At 40.3% G+C, this 16,620-nt stretch overlaps 1 protein-coding gene across 1 annotated transcript in view; it reads right to left on the bottom strand.

The window, feature by feature from the left end:
* Window positions 1-16,620, bottom strand: part of LOC144258944 (vertebrate ancient opsin-like) — a 122,819-nt gene that overhangs the window by 3,417 nt on the left and 102,782 nt on the right. The gene's annotated exons all lie outside the window — the stretch shown is intronic.

Consider the following 16,620-nt stretch of genomic DNA (forward strand, 5'->3'; position numbering starts at 1 on the left):
ATCGAAATGGTGCATGGGCTTTCTGCCTGAGGGCAGTTCCCCCCTCTGTGCACATATGTAGATAAACACTCCAGGGGAAGGGAGACAATGTGCTCTGCTTGCACACATACATTTGAAACAGATTTCTTACAAAAATGTAGGCCTGCTTTTTCCAAGGAAATAAGCATTTTGGATGGGGAGATTTCAGAAATTAGGTGTTTGCCTATTTTGTTGTAAGCCAAGTTAAATTCATTTATTATTGCTTTTAAAAAAGCATGGCATTTTGTGTTTTGTTTTTGTGAGGAAAGAACGGGATGTCAGTATTTTTTTAATTCAAAATTATGAAGTCTATATCCTGGAGACATTGTAAAGCCTTCAGCAATCTTACTCTGGCTTACACACTGAGACAATCTCATAATTTCATTGTAAAAACCCAGCATGGGTATTCTCTAAACTACTTCTAAATCCACCTGGATGTTAATGCATTTAAAATACGTTTTCTCTGACAAGAGTTCAATTTCAGGCTGGAGATTGGTTAATGCTCTTGTTTGCTTTTTAAAATTTGGTTTTCCAGTGAGCAAAATTCAGTAGGAGTGATTACGTACAAGAAATTATACATATCCTATCCATATCCATTCAGCAAAAAGGTGATTGGCTGGTAGAAACACTGTGTTATTAACAGCAGTGGAGTGGAAAAGCATATTTCACATATTTAGCTATTGGCTACTGAGAGAGAGCTGGCGATGGAGAAACCCACATTAATTATTTTAGGTCATCTTTGTTTATAAAAATCAGTGCTTTTCAATCTTTCTTTCTTTTTTGGATCCACTAAAAAATTTCAACTGGAGGTGTGGATCCCTTTGGAAATCTTAGACATAGTCTGTGGACCCCCAGGGGTCTGTCAACCACAGGTTGAAAATCACTGATATAAATATAAATCAGAAGAATTTTGTAATTCTCCCATCCAACCTTTCCTGCTGTTTTTCCTCCCTACAAGAGCAGAATTAGTTTACTGCACTTTAGCCTTCTTTTTTCAAGTTGTCATTATCTTGGGCTTTGCCGTCCTTCTAAAATTCTTCCTAGCTGACAAAGTGTGTCCATGTGTTCCAGACATGCCTTGTGTTGATTGGATAGGTATGTTCATAAAGCATTTTTTTCATACTGCCAGATGGACAGCATTCATTAATTTCAGCCTTAGTATCTGGATGCATTACATATTGATTTTGGAAAACACATTATAATAATTTTTTATTTCCGTTTTTGTTTTTAACAGTATCCAGCCTTAGTAGTGCTATATAGCCTACAAAGGGGAAAAAAACTTTCCCCACATATTTGTTTCACTTAATTCACCTTCTGTGAAACACGTTAAATCAGATTTTTTCTGCACGGGCAGAGTGGCACTTTTTTATACAGTGATCTTAGTATCAGATCAGGGTTTCCCATGTGCCAAGTTCAAATTAGATTAGTTCCCACACCTTTCAATAAATGGAGTTGATCATATTTCTAGTACAAATGAGTACCGTAAGTCACTGTGCCCTGTGCAGAAGTCTCTAAGACTCCACAAAATAGCATGCCAGTTTCCTACTAAAACTTAAACTCTTGTTTCCATCAGGAATAAAAAAAGCTAACCAGCAATACTAACAATTGTCCACAACAATAGGAGTGCGTTGTATTACACACTAGATAGTCTGTCATCACGGTGCAGCTTGTACGCAGCCCTGTGGACTCTAAAGATTCCCGTAAAGAAAAACAAGAGGCTGCATACTTAGCACTCCTGCTTAAATGAAGTGCTGCCCTTTAAAATTCTCACACAACCCTGGGTACGCATTCATCCAATGGATTTTATACTTGCATGCACATCCTTTTTTGGGCAGTAATAGTGTGCACTTGCGGCACCTGAGCAGAAAATCTTTTTTGGCAAAGTGCAAATGCCAAGAAACTGTCACCTTTCCCTCGATGATATAATTATTTACATTGGTGTGGATCTTTCAAACACCATGTCATCTGTCCTAATTCTATCCCCGTGTATATTACAATTCACCAACCATATGAATGTTATATCTTCACGCTCGAGCTTAGCTTTGCTTTAGAGCTGTGCTAAGTGCACCAGCCTCTTCCCAGAAAGGAGGCCAGCATCAACTCTGTGAAGCACAGGGTCTCAATCGTCCCAAGGAGGGAGGGCCTTAAGGTGGCTTCCAAACCCTGGTTTCCCCTGTGATATTTCATTGTTCTACAAACACAGGCATCTTGACACTTTAAGATTTTCTCCTCCCACTCCTGCTATCTTAAAAAAAAAAAGAAAGAAAGAAAACATCAGTACAAGTTTAGCTCAGCCTGATTTGCTAACTGAGAATTCAACTGGTTTCAGAGTAACAGCCGTGTTAGTCTGTATTCGCAAAAAGAAAAGGAGGACTTGTGGCACCTTAGAGACTAACCAATTTATTTGAGCATAAGCTTTCGTGAGCTACAGCTCACTTCATCGGATGCAAACTGTGGAAAGTGTAGAAGATCTTTTTATACACACAAAGCATGAAAAAATACCTCCCCCAACCCTACTCTCCTGTGCTGGAAATGGCCCAACTTGATTATCATACACATTGTAAGGAGAGTGATCACTTTAGATAAGCTATTACCAGCAGGAGAGTGGGGTGGGGGGAGGTATTTTTTCATGCTTTGTGTGCATAAAAAGATCTTCTACACTTTCCACAGTATGCATCCAATGAAGTGAGCTGTAGCTCAAGAAAGCTTATGCTCAAATAAATTGGTTAGTCTCTAAGGTGCCACAAGTCCTCCTTTTCTTTTTGAGAATTCAACTGAAATTTTACTTCGGAACAACAAGAGGCCAGCAGGGGGAAGCAAAGGGCAACATGAAGAGAACTACAGAACTGCTGCTTTCACCAACCTTCCCTCCCGTCATGGTGCCTCCCTCCTGAGTTTTGGTATTCTTTGCTTTTATGGGAGGCCATTGAGGTTTTTTTATGTGTTGGGTTTTTTTAAAAACCTTTGAGAGCAGAAATCATTTATCAAAAATCCATACAAATCAGTTGCATTTAAAAGAGCGAATGAATGTGTATTAGGTGTTCAATAGACATCTGGATAGCTTTTTAATAATGGTAACTGGTGACTGATATTTTATATATACATAAGGAACGCGTGATACATTTTCCCCATCCAAATCATTCATCGATATTTTCGGGTGCGATCTTGTCACCCTTGTATGTATGTAACTCCCACTTGAAGTGAGTGGGAGATTTGCCTAGGCAAGGCCTGCACGTTCCTGCAACATAACACACATGACGCAAATGATCAAGTTAGACTCATCCCCCTTTTATGCCTCTACAGTTACAAAAGCCTAGTTGCTGTGCACTGATGATATATGATTAAAAGGTGAGACGGTTGCACTTAAAAAAAAAAAAGAAAAAAGAAAAATCACCCACAAAGCTTGGGTAAATGCGCTGAATTTATGTTAATTTTTTTTGGTTTGCTGTGTTTTCCACTGTGAATTATGCAGCTTTTTCAACAGGTGGTGGCTGTATTGTTTTATGCATGAAGCCTTTAGATGGTTAAATCAAGGTATTCTTCTGTTAATTCCAGAGAAATTATTAAAGTTTTGACTCATTTTGAGCCACACGTTTTTAAGGGGGAAAATATTTCTGATATTCCATTCCTTCTGTTTTCCCAAGGCTTACTTGGCCCTCATTCTCCACACTGTTAGTCAGTGAAGTTACACCACTGTAACAGATTTGTATGTGGTAAAGAGACAGAGAGATCTATGTATAATTATATTGATCTACACACACAGGGCTGGTCTACACACTGAGCACAAATATTTAGCTCAATCAATGCAACGTACTGGTGTTGACATTCTTTTGTTTCAGATTAAGGATTCCTTCTTGATTCTATTTGCATCAATTTCTTGCCAAATTAAGCAAAATTGAAATAGTTTGTTTTTAACTGGAAGTGAGTGCCACGTTAAGAGGTTGCACAGATTTAACTCAATCCATTTAGAAACAGTTTGAATTAAATGGGTGCTCAAATTGTGTGTAGAAGTGACCACACCTGGTTACTTTTGTGTTGGTCTTCCTCTTCAGTAAGGCTCTCATAAACCGGGAAATGCTATTCAGACACTGGTACAAACTTATGATGAAAGTAATGTGAAATACATTGTCTGTGAAAGTGTCACTTTGAGTTCTTTCCCTTCATCTCCAATCCATAGATATGTTAGACTGTTTTTTGAAGCAGACTGTGAAATGTCATTAGAGAGCATATACAGATTTCCTGAATGCTATCCTCTACAGTGCAAAGAGGATACCTGATTTAACTGTTTGAACTTTTAAAGTAGCCCATGTCTGGGCATGCCTCTCACAGGCTTATTTAATTAAATGAATTTTGACACTCTGAATTTCTTCTCTTCAACTTGGCAATCAAATCCAGAGTTTTGTTCTTTAAATATCAGCTATGTAGAAGTCTTACATATATCCATATCATCTCATCCTCTGTGAAATGTAGTCATTGAACTATTCAAATATGGAAGACTGTGTACTTTTTTAATAGCTTTGAGAATTATTTTGTATGATGATTTTTTTAAATGAATGTGTACTCTTCAACAAATTAAATCTTAAGATTTTACAGGAGTCACATTTTTAAACAGTGTTTGTATACATTTTAACACTTTTCTATTTTCTATTTTGATTTTGTATATTTTTATGTATGCACAGTGTACAGATTTTTGCTGTAAATAAAACATTTGTTTTCATTTATTTAGCAGTGCTGGTCCTTAGCTTGAATGGATGAAATTGCACATGACATGAAATGAGGATGTTACTGGTCAGTTTTACATAGTGAGGAGACCAAGACTGAAACAGAGGTAGAGGCTGACAAGTAGCTTGTTTAATTAAAAATGGAAAACATACAATAGAAGTGGATTGGGATACAGAGCAATAAAAGGGATTATGGATGAAATGGTTGCTATAAACCACTGATCAATAAAAGGATGTGGGATGACTGTGAACAGACTTCGCTCAGCGACAAGAATAGGGAGAATACACAGACGCTGAGGGCTGGTGTACACAGGGAAATTGGCCGGAATATCTATCGTGGAATCATTATTTCAGAATCAAGTCCCTGTTGCTATAGACTAGAGCGTCCTCATGGGCAGTTATTCTGGCATAGCTATAGAGAATAGTTTATTTCACTATAGCTGTGCTGGTCAATTTCTCTGCTTAGACAAGTACTAAGAAAAGGCTGCACTCTCCTGACTAGATGCTCGATTCAGAATGTAGGCAACTTTCTGTTGAAGTGAATGATTTGCCTTCTCAAGAAATCATGTCCTAAAGTTAGTAAAGCAAAAATTTCTTTATACAGATCATAATTTAAAGTGAAGAATGAACGACAAAAGGGAAAACATAACCGCACACACACTTAGGGGATAAAATACAACATTGTGCAACCGCGAGGGGGCTGACCCAAAGCCCATTGAAGTCTATGGGAGTCTTTCAGCTCATTGTAAAGAGCTTTGGATCAGGCCCCTAATTTAGAGAGGTGGACTAATCTAGGTAGCCTGCGTTTTTTTTATCTCAGAGAGTTCCTTAAACAGGAGTCGGTGGTGATGGGGGACTTCAACTACCAGATATCTGTTGGGAAACTAATATAGAAAGGCACAGATTATCCAACAAGTTCTTGGAATGCACTGGAGACACTATCTTACTACAGACGGTGGAGAAACAGCTCGGGGAAAAGCTAGTCTAGATTTGATTCTTACAAACTGGGAGGAACTGCTTGAGAATTTAGGTGAAAGTGATCATGAAATGATCGAACCCCCATGAGTATAAGTAATGGTAAGCGGGGAAACAGCAGAATAAAAACAATGAACTTCAAAAAGACACGACTTCAGTAAATTCAGAGAATTGGTAGGGTGAGATGCCATAGGAAGCAAGTCTAAGGGAAAAAAGAGTTCAGTAGAGTTGGCAGTTTTTTAGAGAGGCATTATTAAGGTTGCAAGAGCAAACTATCCCAAGAACAAATCATGTCAACCCAACCTAATAGCTTTCTTTGACAGGGTAACAAGCCTTATGGATCGGGAGAAAGCAGAAGATGTAATATATCTTGACTTTAGTAAGGCTTTTGATACTGTCTCACATGACCTGCTCATAAGGAAACTAGAGAAATATAGCCTAGATTAATCTACTATAAGGTGGGTGCACAACTGGTTGGAAAAGCATACTCGGAAAGAGTAATCATCAGTGATTCACAATCAAACTGGAAGGGCGTATAGAGCGGGGTCCTGCACAGATCTGCCCTAGGTCTGCTTTTATTTAATATCTTTATAAATTATTTGGATAATGGCAAAGAGAGTACACTTATAAAGTTTGCCAAACTGGGAGGGCCTGCAAGCACTTTGGAGGACAGGATTGGAATTAAAAATGGTCTTGACAAACTGGAGAAATGGTCTGAAATAAACAGGATGAAATTCAATAAGGGCATGCAAAGTACTTCATTTAGGAAGGAATAATCAATTGCACACATTCAAAATGGGAAATGAGTAGGAAAAGGATCTGGGAGTTATAGTGGATCACAAACTAAATATGAGTTTACAATGTAACACTGTTGCAAAAAAGTGAGTATTATTCTGAGATGTATTATCAGGAGTGTTGTAAGTAGCATGACACACAAAGTAATTCTTCCACTCTACTCAGCTGGAATATTGTGTCTAATTCCGGGCATCACACTTCTGGAAAGATGTGGACAAATTAGAGAAAGTCCAGAGGGAAGCAATAGAGGAAAGCAAAAGTGATTAAAAGTCTAGAAAACATGACTTACAAAGAAAGACTGAAAAAAATAGGTTTGTTTAGTCTGGATAAGAGAAGACTGAGAGGGAACATGATAACAGTCTTCAAGTATGTGAAATGTTGTTATAAAGAGGAGGATGATAAAGTGTTCTCCTTAACCGCTGAGGTCACGACAAGCAGCAAAGGACTTAAATTGCAGCAAGGGAGATTTAGGTTAGACATTAGGAAAAACTTTCTAACTGAAAAGGTAGTTAAGCACTACAACAATTTGCCTAGGGATGTTGTGGAATCTCCATCACTGGAGGTTTTAAAGAGCAGGTTAGATAAATACCTGTCAGGGATGGTCTAGATAATACTTAGTCCTGCCTCGGTGCAGAGGACTGGACTAAATGTCCTATCGAGGTCACTTCCAGTCCTACATTTCTGATTCTATTATTTAAATTCCACTGTTTCATAAGGTGATAAGTGGTAATTTTATCTTATGGTGTGGGGCTTAACCTGCACACCTCCAGGTCAACTATCGAGAATCCAAAACCTCGTGGATTTCTACAGCTTTGGCACTGGTCACAGAGTAGAATATGGGAAAATTCCATTTCCCTTAGTGAGCAGGGGACCTGCGCTAATCAGCTGTCTGCATGGTGGGCTGAGGGCCTCCTGGGAGGTGCTGAACACTGTCCACTCAGGTTGACTTATTTGGGAGTTGAAGGTTCTTGGCTCCTCACATGCTTGGGCCGACAGAGCCTGGGATCACTTGAATACTCTTCCCTTTTATCAGGTAGATCAGAGTAAATGCAGTGATGTGGGAGCTATCCAGCATTTCAGCAGGAGGTTGAGACCCATCAGGAAAGATGACGTGTTGTCTTAACCCACTCTGTGCTCAGTGATGATGGCTGTGGAAGGTGAGCCACTACCTTTCTGATGACACTGCAAGGAAACAGAGGTAACTGGTGTAGATGTCCTGTATAGATTTCATCAGTGTCAACTACTGTATGCTGTAGAATGACTGGAAGTTTGTCTTCTTGGAAGGAGGTACTGATGATCTAATTTATTAATGGAAGTCAGAAGTTCTTTACTAGACTTTAGCAATCATGAAGAGCATAGTTCTGTTTTACAGGTGGTGACGTTGGACATTCCTTAGAACTTCCAGGATTTCTTGTTTGATAATTAGTCCAAATTTCATCACAACAGATGGTAGCAGACATTCCTCATACTGGGGTGGTTACTTTTATCCCAGCAAGATCCTGTCTGGATTTGATACTTTTTGTCTCTGGAGTAGACCAAGAACTTCTTGTGGTAAGTAGAACTTGGATCTGGGGTCATGCATACATATTTTGCATCAATAATCCAAGATTTTTAAAAGAACTGGCCGAGGAGTTTGCTAGACTGTTGATGATTATTTTCAATAAGTTGTGGAGCACTGGGGAAGTTTCAGAAGACTGAAAGAAAGTAAATTTTGTGCCAATTTTTAAAAAGGGTAAATAGAATGATCCAGGTAATTATAGGCCTGACATCGATACTTGGGCAAGATAATGGAGTGGCTGATACGGGTTTAGATTAATAAAGAATTAAAGCATGGTATTATAATAAATTAATGCAAATCAACATGGCTTTATGAAAAATAGATCCCGTCAAACTTACTTTATATCTTTTTTATGAGATTATAAATTTTGTTGATAAACATAATAGTGTGGATGTAGTATACATAGATTTCTGTAAGGCATTAGACTTGCTTCCGGCCAACATCTTGATTAAAAAACTAGAACAATATAAAATTAACATGGCACACATAGATCGGTTCTTGGCCTTATGCTATTTAACATTTTTATCAATTAGCTGGAAGAAAACATAAGATCATCACAGATAAAGTTAGCAGATGACACAAAATTGTGGGAGTGGTAAATAATGAAGAGGACAGGCCACTGATTCTGAGTGATCTGGATCACTTGGCAAATTGGGAACATGCATCATGTTCCCAATATGCATTTTAATATGGCTAAATGTAAATGTATAGATCTAAGAACAAAGAATGTAGGCCATACTTACAGGATAGGGGACCATCCTGTAAAGCAGTGATTCTGAAAAAGATTTGGAGGTTATGGTGGATCATCAGCTGAGCATGAGCTGCCAGTATGATGCTGTGACTAAAAGATCTAATGTGATCTTTGGGTGCATAAAGAGGGGAACCTTGAGTAGGAGCAGAGAGGTTATTTTACCTCTGTATTTTGAAGTGGTGTGACTATTGCTGGGGTACTCTGTCCAGTCCTGGTGCCAACAATTCAAAAAGGGTGTTGATAAACTGGAGAAGGTTCAGAGAAGAGCCTTAGAATGATTGAAACATTAGAAAACATGCCTTATAGTGACAGACTCAAAGAGCTCAATCTATTTAGATTAACAAAGAGAAGGTTAAGGGGTAATTTGATTACAGTCTATAAGGACCCACAAGGGGAACAAATATTCAATAGTGGGTTCTTCAAAATAGCAGTGAAAGGTATACCATGATCCAATGGTGGAAAGCTGAAGCTAGACAAATTCAGACTGCAAATAAGACATGAATTTTTGACAGTGAGGTTAATTAACCATTGGAACAATTTACCAAGGGTTGTGCTGGATTCTCCAGCACTGATAATTTTTAAATTCAAGATTGGACGTTCTTCTAAAAGATCTGCTCTTGGAATTATTTGGGGGAAGTTCTATGGTCTGTGTTATGTAGGAGGTCAGATTAGAATAGATGATCACAATGGTCCCTTCTGGCCTTGGAACTTATGAATAAGCAAGTCTACTGCATGGAACAGTTTTGCTGGTTGTGATTTTGCTGTTGTAAGGAAGGTCACTATATCTTCCTTTATAGCTTCAGGGGCTCCTTGAGCTATTAGCTTGAGCTATTGCAGTGGGGGAGGTTTAGGTTGGATATTAGGAAAAACTTTTTCACTAGGAGGGTGGTGAAACACTGGAATGCGTTGCCTAGGGAGGTGGTGGAATCTCCTTCCTTAGAAGTTTTTAAGGTCAGGCTTGACAAAGCCCTGGCTGGGATGATTTAATTGGGTATGGGTCCTGCTTTTGAGCAGGGGGTTGGACTAGATGACCTCCTGAGGTCCCTTCCAACCCTAATATTCTATGATTCTATGATTAATGAATTGTGGATGAGCAAATCTTGTGCCATGGGCATTCCAACCATCTTATGCAACTTTTCTGAGACTCGTGGTCCCTGCGGCAGTGATGTGAGTGAAGGGGTCACTTGGGGGCTATTTTGTCAATGGTTTTGTTAAGAAGTAAGTTGGAGTGTTCTTCTTCAACACATTAATCTTTTGATTTGGTGGGTTTTTTTATTCCAGGATCTTCTGGGACCAAAATCTACTGAGGACTAGCTGATTTGCTTGGTTCACTGGCGTGGCAATGACGGATCTCTTTAATACATATCATACATCAGTAATGTCTATTACAGACCTGGGTATATTTCCTTATTTAAATTCTATTTCACAATAACAATACGTCACTCCATGCAATGCACTTCAAAGCAGTGATTGCATATCTCTGGAAGTTAAATTCAGTCAGTCTCTGGCTTTGTGCCTTGTTGCCCAAGGCAAGCTACAAATGCACTTCTTGTCATTTCTTCTTACTAAAAATGTATTAGTGCTCAATTAAATTCTTATCAAGATTGATGGAAATGTTAATTAGATTCATTAAAACATTTGAATCCAACTTTAATGTTTTAATGTAGATTTTGTAGATTTTATAGATTTGGGGGGGGGGAGGGGGGAATCAAAGATGTCCACCGAAAAGATTGCAGCTGCAACAGCAAGTACAAATAAGATATAATGGAAGATATCGAAGAAGCTATGAATGATATAACCAGATGTACATTAACAAAAAAATGTCTCATTCAGTCATGGCTGCTGCTAAGAAAACAAAGTAATTACAGAAATTACCGGTCAGTGAAATGGAAGATTTTTATTTTACTGGCAAAACATTAGAGATGGTTGACGTAAATTCATGAAAGCAAAATTTCACAATGATGGTGTGGGGGAAAGTATTGTTGACCTGACCCCAGCCCACTCTGTGACAAGATCCATGCACTATATGCAGCATAGGCAAGAGCGGTAACACAAGAGACCTACAGGCCGGCATCCTGTAAGACTTAGCTTAAGCTAAGAGCATTTGCATATGATGGGCCGTGGTATTTTGACCCAGATAACAAACCAGGCCAACCTCTAGCCTAGCTCAAGTCCCTAGCTGTCCATTATATGCAACCCCCCCCAAACCTGCAAAAGCCCCTACACAAAACGCTGCCACAAGCAAACAGCAGATCTTGATAATAACGAAGTGCGTTAGCACAGTGCTAATTATGAAATTGTTTATTTTAGCTCCTTATAAGGCTTTATTAACAATGCTTGAGTGATAAAAAAAATTAAGGAAATGTATCATTTGACTTGGATGTAAAAAAAATGATATAAGACTGGTACTAAAGGGGCAGGACAGAGAGAGACCAGAGTGGCACCTGCGTGAGACCATCTCTATCTCCCTCTCCCTGCATGCTTGTATTCAATAAAAGACCTCAGACTGTTTGAACCAAACAGATGGTGTGACTCGTTTTCCACAACAATGGGAAAGTAGTACCAGTAGCAGTAGCTGACTAAAAGAAGAGTGGCTGGGACAGAATCTGAATTAGTTTGTCAAGATCAGGAGTGTTCCTGGTGTATTCAGTTGGACTGTGCCTCCAAATGAATGATGTACTGCTATGTCAGGATAAGCACAGAGTATAGGCAATTAATGTCTATAGAACTGTAAATGTACATGACACTTTACAAACCACAATAGGGGAAAACATTTTCCTACCTCTAAGAACTTACTCCCTGAGATGCAGGACATGAGTTCCATTAAGGGGGGAGGGAGTGGAGAGAAGAATTGGGGAGAAGATAAGAATGATTTACATATGTGGTTCAGGGTTATCAGATTTCCTGATTCACTCCCCTAGCCCACCCAACCCAGCTCTTAGAGCTAACCTTTATAGTGAAGTTACAGATCCAGCTTGCTGCCTTCTGTTGGGCTTTTCCCAAGACCTCTTCCACTCAGTTCCCCAAGAACTCAGTTCAATTTGTCTCATCACTTAGGTTCTTTTATTTGGCATTAAGCAAACATATGCCGAGTTGATCAGACTCAAGCATTGGGTGTGAGGGTTGGACATACACATCCAAAGTTACACAGCAAACCTCTTCCTTCATATCCATTGACACATTACACTGCATTTACTATATATTGCTTTACACATTTTGGGATTGGTTTGGTTACTCTGTAGGAATCAATTCCTGTATGGCATACTCTGTTTATGCACTGTCCGCGCTTGACCTACTTTTTATCTCATTTTTACATTTCCAGCTTATTTTGTCCATCGTTATTTTGCTCATAGTAAGTGGTTCCCTGTGTGTTTTCCCTCTTATCTTGGCTAGCTCAGACATTGTCTCTTAGTTTACTGACCCATCCACTTATCTTAGTTGGCATAAATATTGTGCTTTCAGCCTGCTAATTAATCTCCCTACTCCTATCTTCCAGCAAATAAGGCCTCCCCCACATCCCCATGTTTCATTTCTTATGTCAGGCCAGGCCTACGTTGTTCTAACATGCCAGAGGCTTTTCATCTTGGAAACCTGCTGCTGATATGGGTACCGCCTGGTGTGAGTTGTAGGTTTTAAGGACAAAGTTGAAGAAAGGAAATGGCACTTAGTGGACAGAACATGGAAACCTGTTTTACTTATAGGGAGCTACATCTGTGAAGGTGAGAACTGATGAATCCTGCTGCAGCCATTGACAGTGGGAGCATCATCTCTCTCTCCCCCCCCTCACCATCTAAGGAGAGGGCAGAGGCAGATGCTGACCTGTAGAGAGGGAGTGATGAGTTAATGAGTGAAGGGAGCAGAGGATAAAAAGGTGCTCGATCAATATGGATTTCTTAAATATAGATTCTGAGAGAGCAGGAAAAAAGGAGATAGGGAAGGATAGAAATAAGGTTGGCAGGAGCTGAACATAAACACTGGATAGAGTGGGAGAGGATGGATGGGCATGAAAGGGTGGACCTGGATTGGAAGAGACATTACCTGAGGGGAGAAGGAGGCAAAGAATAAGTCTGAAATGATATGAAGATTTGTGAGAGTAAGAAAGAGAAGGTCACACTTAGAGTGAAGAAAAGGTGGAAGAGAAGAGAAGCAAGTGAAGGAGAGGTTAGAAGTAATGAAACAGATAAAACTGCTGTTCCCTACTGGCTACTGCTTTTTTATTCTTTTTATAATATCTACAGAGAAACCTGACCAATCCACTGCTGTACTTGATGCTAGGCTCAGTGCTATCCATTTTATATGAATATAGAGAGTATTAAACACTAGGCCTGGTATTAAAAGGTTTAAAAGTCCATTTCTATTTGCCTGACTGCCCCCAGAATTTAGATGATCAAACCCCAGATTCACCAGAGTCTCTACATGAAGCATAAATCTAAGCACAAATTTTCTCATTGGGTTTTTTTTTTGTTTTGGTCTTTCATGTTCACATTGCTCTGACTTCCTGATTCAGTGCACTCAAGTTTTCCGTTTGCTCTGAGGAATTCTTGAGGCAACCTTAGAATTGGTTAGCTTGTTCCATGCAAACATAACTTATGGATTGGTGACTTTCCGGAGTATAACTGTCACATTTTATACAAGTTCTAATCAAGCTCCACTGAACAGAGTTGTTCAAATGGCTCAGCTTGACACTTCTCCATTTTCTTATGACATTGTCAGAGTAAGTGATAATTAAGGGGCCAGATTTTGCCTGGTCCATACAAGGTGCATGCAGAAGGAGAGGAAAGACCAGGCAGAATTGCAGTCTTTGCACTCTAGGAAGTTTAGGGGTTGCTCCCTCCCTACTACTCAAGTCTCCCAAAGGGGGCAGGGAAGGGTGGGCAGAAGGCAGAGCATTTGGCTTCCTCCTCATCTGACCCTACATGCATCAGCCAGCAAAGCTGTCCAACTGCACAGAAGGGAATGAACTGTATCCCACAAGAGGCTGTAGTAACAGGTGTTTGGAAGGTGTCCCTTAGGGTAATGTAGCACCATGCTGAGTTGTGCCTAAATGGCCCAGTCTGGCCTTAAATTACTAGCTGTGACAGAGGGAGATATTTTGTGTCAAATTGCCTCTATTTTACAATGAAGGCAGGTTATTGTGATGCATTCCAGACGGGTGCCCTGCCCAAGGAAGATGTTCAACCCCTTGTTGTAGGGCCATCAAGGAGAAGCCATCAGACCACAATCTAAAGCTATTAACTGACTGTCCCTCAACTGCTGACCCATCCTCCTGGAACGATAGTTTTTTCTGCACAGGGATCCACTTGTGGGTAGAGACAAGTGTTCCAACCAAGCAGGTGGCAAAGAATGTTTAAAAGCGGGGTGCTGCTCAGAAAAAGAGGTCATCCATCGCCACAGAACCGAAGGGCTTGCAGGGATGAGAGGCCAGGAGGGACTCTGCTGGGCCTGAAATGCTAACAGAACTTGGACTCTCAGTAGGAGTAAGATCAGATTAGGGAGGGCTACATCTCAGGACTTTCATTATTTTGTAAAGAGCTGTAACCCTTTAGTGCCTTTTAAGTCACTGTGGTTAAGAAATTCCTTTTGTTGAGTCTTTGTCCCTTGCTTTCCTGCCACATTGTCTCTGAAGGGCTTAAACTAGCCCAGACTAGGTGGAATGTGTGTAAGTGACTGGGGGGACCCAGAAGACATGAGGCACTGGTTTCAGGGTCTATGCCATCTATGAGACAGTGCCCCACATCTAAAGAAGGGGTCAGACAGGGTCTGAGCATGAGAATGTGACTAGACTCTACCTAGACTGAGTTGGCTTGGAAGCACATGGGACTCAGTGATTGGGCCCACTCACAACAGACTGGTGTCTGCACAGTGCGGTGTGGGGCCAGATTATAACTCTTATCAAAGACTTCCTCCTCCACCTTCTCAGCACTTTGTTCCAACATAACTCTCAAAGGAGAAAGTCCGGGCTTCTGGGATTTTGTGCCTGAGTTCATGAAAACTTATGCAAGTGCACAGTGTACTGTCCTTTCTATTAAAGACTGTTGGCAGGTATGGGTTAATCATGGCGGAGGGAAGAAATCCCTTGTGCTGTAGCAAGGGGACTCCAGAACCCCAGCATGGTGGAAAGTCAGAGGATAGGGACTGCAGCTGTCCTGATTTTGTAGAAGTAGTTGGAGGGGGAAATTGCCAACAATGCTGCCTGCAGAGATATGACTTGAGACTGTTTCTGCTACCATTGATTCCTATTGGTCCTGGACTTTGGTCTTTCTAGGTGTTTTGTACCAAATGGTTGCAGTGTTTACTCACAGACGGATTCCTGATTACTGTGTAATAGCTGGCAACTTATTAAAATCACCCTTTTTCTCAACATAATCGGCAGCAGCTGATAAAAAACAACACAACACACAGTCAAGCTGTCAAACTTGTTGCCAGGGGATGTTGTGAAGACTAAAAGTATATGTTACTATACCAGAGGATTTCTGTATGATTTTTAATTTTATATGGTTTAAAGATCCCACAGCAATGTTAATTAGAAGGCCTTTCCTTTTTCCTTTCTCTGTGAGCGGCTTACAAGGCAAAACTGCTCAGCGCATCTTGGGACAGAGAGTCTGTTCTCAGAAGAGATAAGACTTTGCAAAAACAACTGTTCCTTGAAATAGCACACAGAGACTCCCACCCTTCTCACATTTTTTATCTTGCTTGTTATGTATGTTATATGGTAAGGGGGTTCAGCAGTTTCGTTATACCCTAAGAGTTGTTAAAGTCAGAAGAGATATATGTTGAAATAAAGCTTGAAAATGCATGTGAATGGATGTTGTGTGTAAATAGAAGATGAATGGTTTGGAGTGCCGGCCTAAGAGTTACCACTTCAGTATTGATTGGCTGAAGAATGTGCTAAGTGGAGATAATCAGATGACCCCCGGAGGGCAGACTAGAACCCACCCAACGGCCTCAAGGATGGGAGAACCGAAGAACTAGATAACATCTGGCAGCACGGAGCCGTCAGGGATCTGTCATCTGCTTACTGATTCAGCAACAGCATGATGAAGCCACCTTCATAGATTGGCATAGGAATAAACTCCTATAAAAACAGACCCTAAAGACTAAGAACTTTGAGTCTGGTTCTACAACCTCCCACCAGGAGCATCGGATGCGCATCTGGCAAAGACTCAGCTCCACCCTCAGGCCCAGGTTACCTGGACAGTAACTTGGCATGAGCAACCTCTAGGCTGGTAACTATAACAACTTTGCAAAACCGGCATGTGTATGTGTGTAGGAGTGAATGGGATGTAGTAAATATGACTGTTTACTTGCTTTGCCTCTTTTGGTATTTTGTGTGAGTACATGGGATAGAAAGTTTATGATTACTTGTTTACTGTGCCTCTTTTTGTATTCACAATAAACGCGGCGTTTTGTCATATCCCCTTTTAAAAGATCCTGTTGGGTTTTATTTTATTGGTATAACATTTAACTGGGTTCAAAAAAGAATTTGGTAAATTCATGGATGATGGGTATTATAAGAATGGCCATGGTGCTCTGGGTGTCATAAGAATAGCCCATACTAGGTCAGACCAATGGCCCTGTTTCCTGACAGTGGTCAATGCCAGCTGCTTCAGAGGGAATGAACAGACCAGAGAAATTATCAAGTGATCCATCCCCTGTTGTCCATTCCAGCATCTGGCAGTCAGCAGCTTAGGGACACCCAGAGCATGGGTTGCATCCTTAACCATCTTGGCTAATAGCCATTGATGGACCTGTCTTCCATGAACTTATCTAGTTCTTTTTTGAACCCAGTTATACTTTTGACC

Source organism: Eretmochelys imbricata, chromosome 1, assembly GCF_965152235.1.
Source record: "Eretmochelys imbricata isolate rEreImb1 chromosome 1, rEreImb1.hap1, whole genome shotgun sequence".
Lineage (NCBI taxonomy): Eukaryota > Metazoa > Chordata > Testudines > Cheloniidae > Eretmochelys > Eretmochelys imbricata.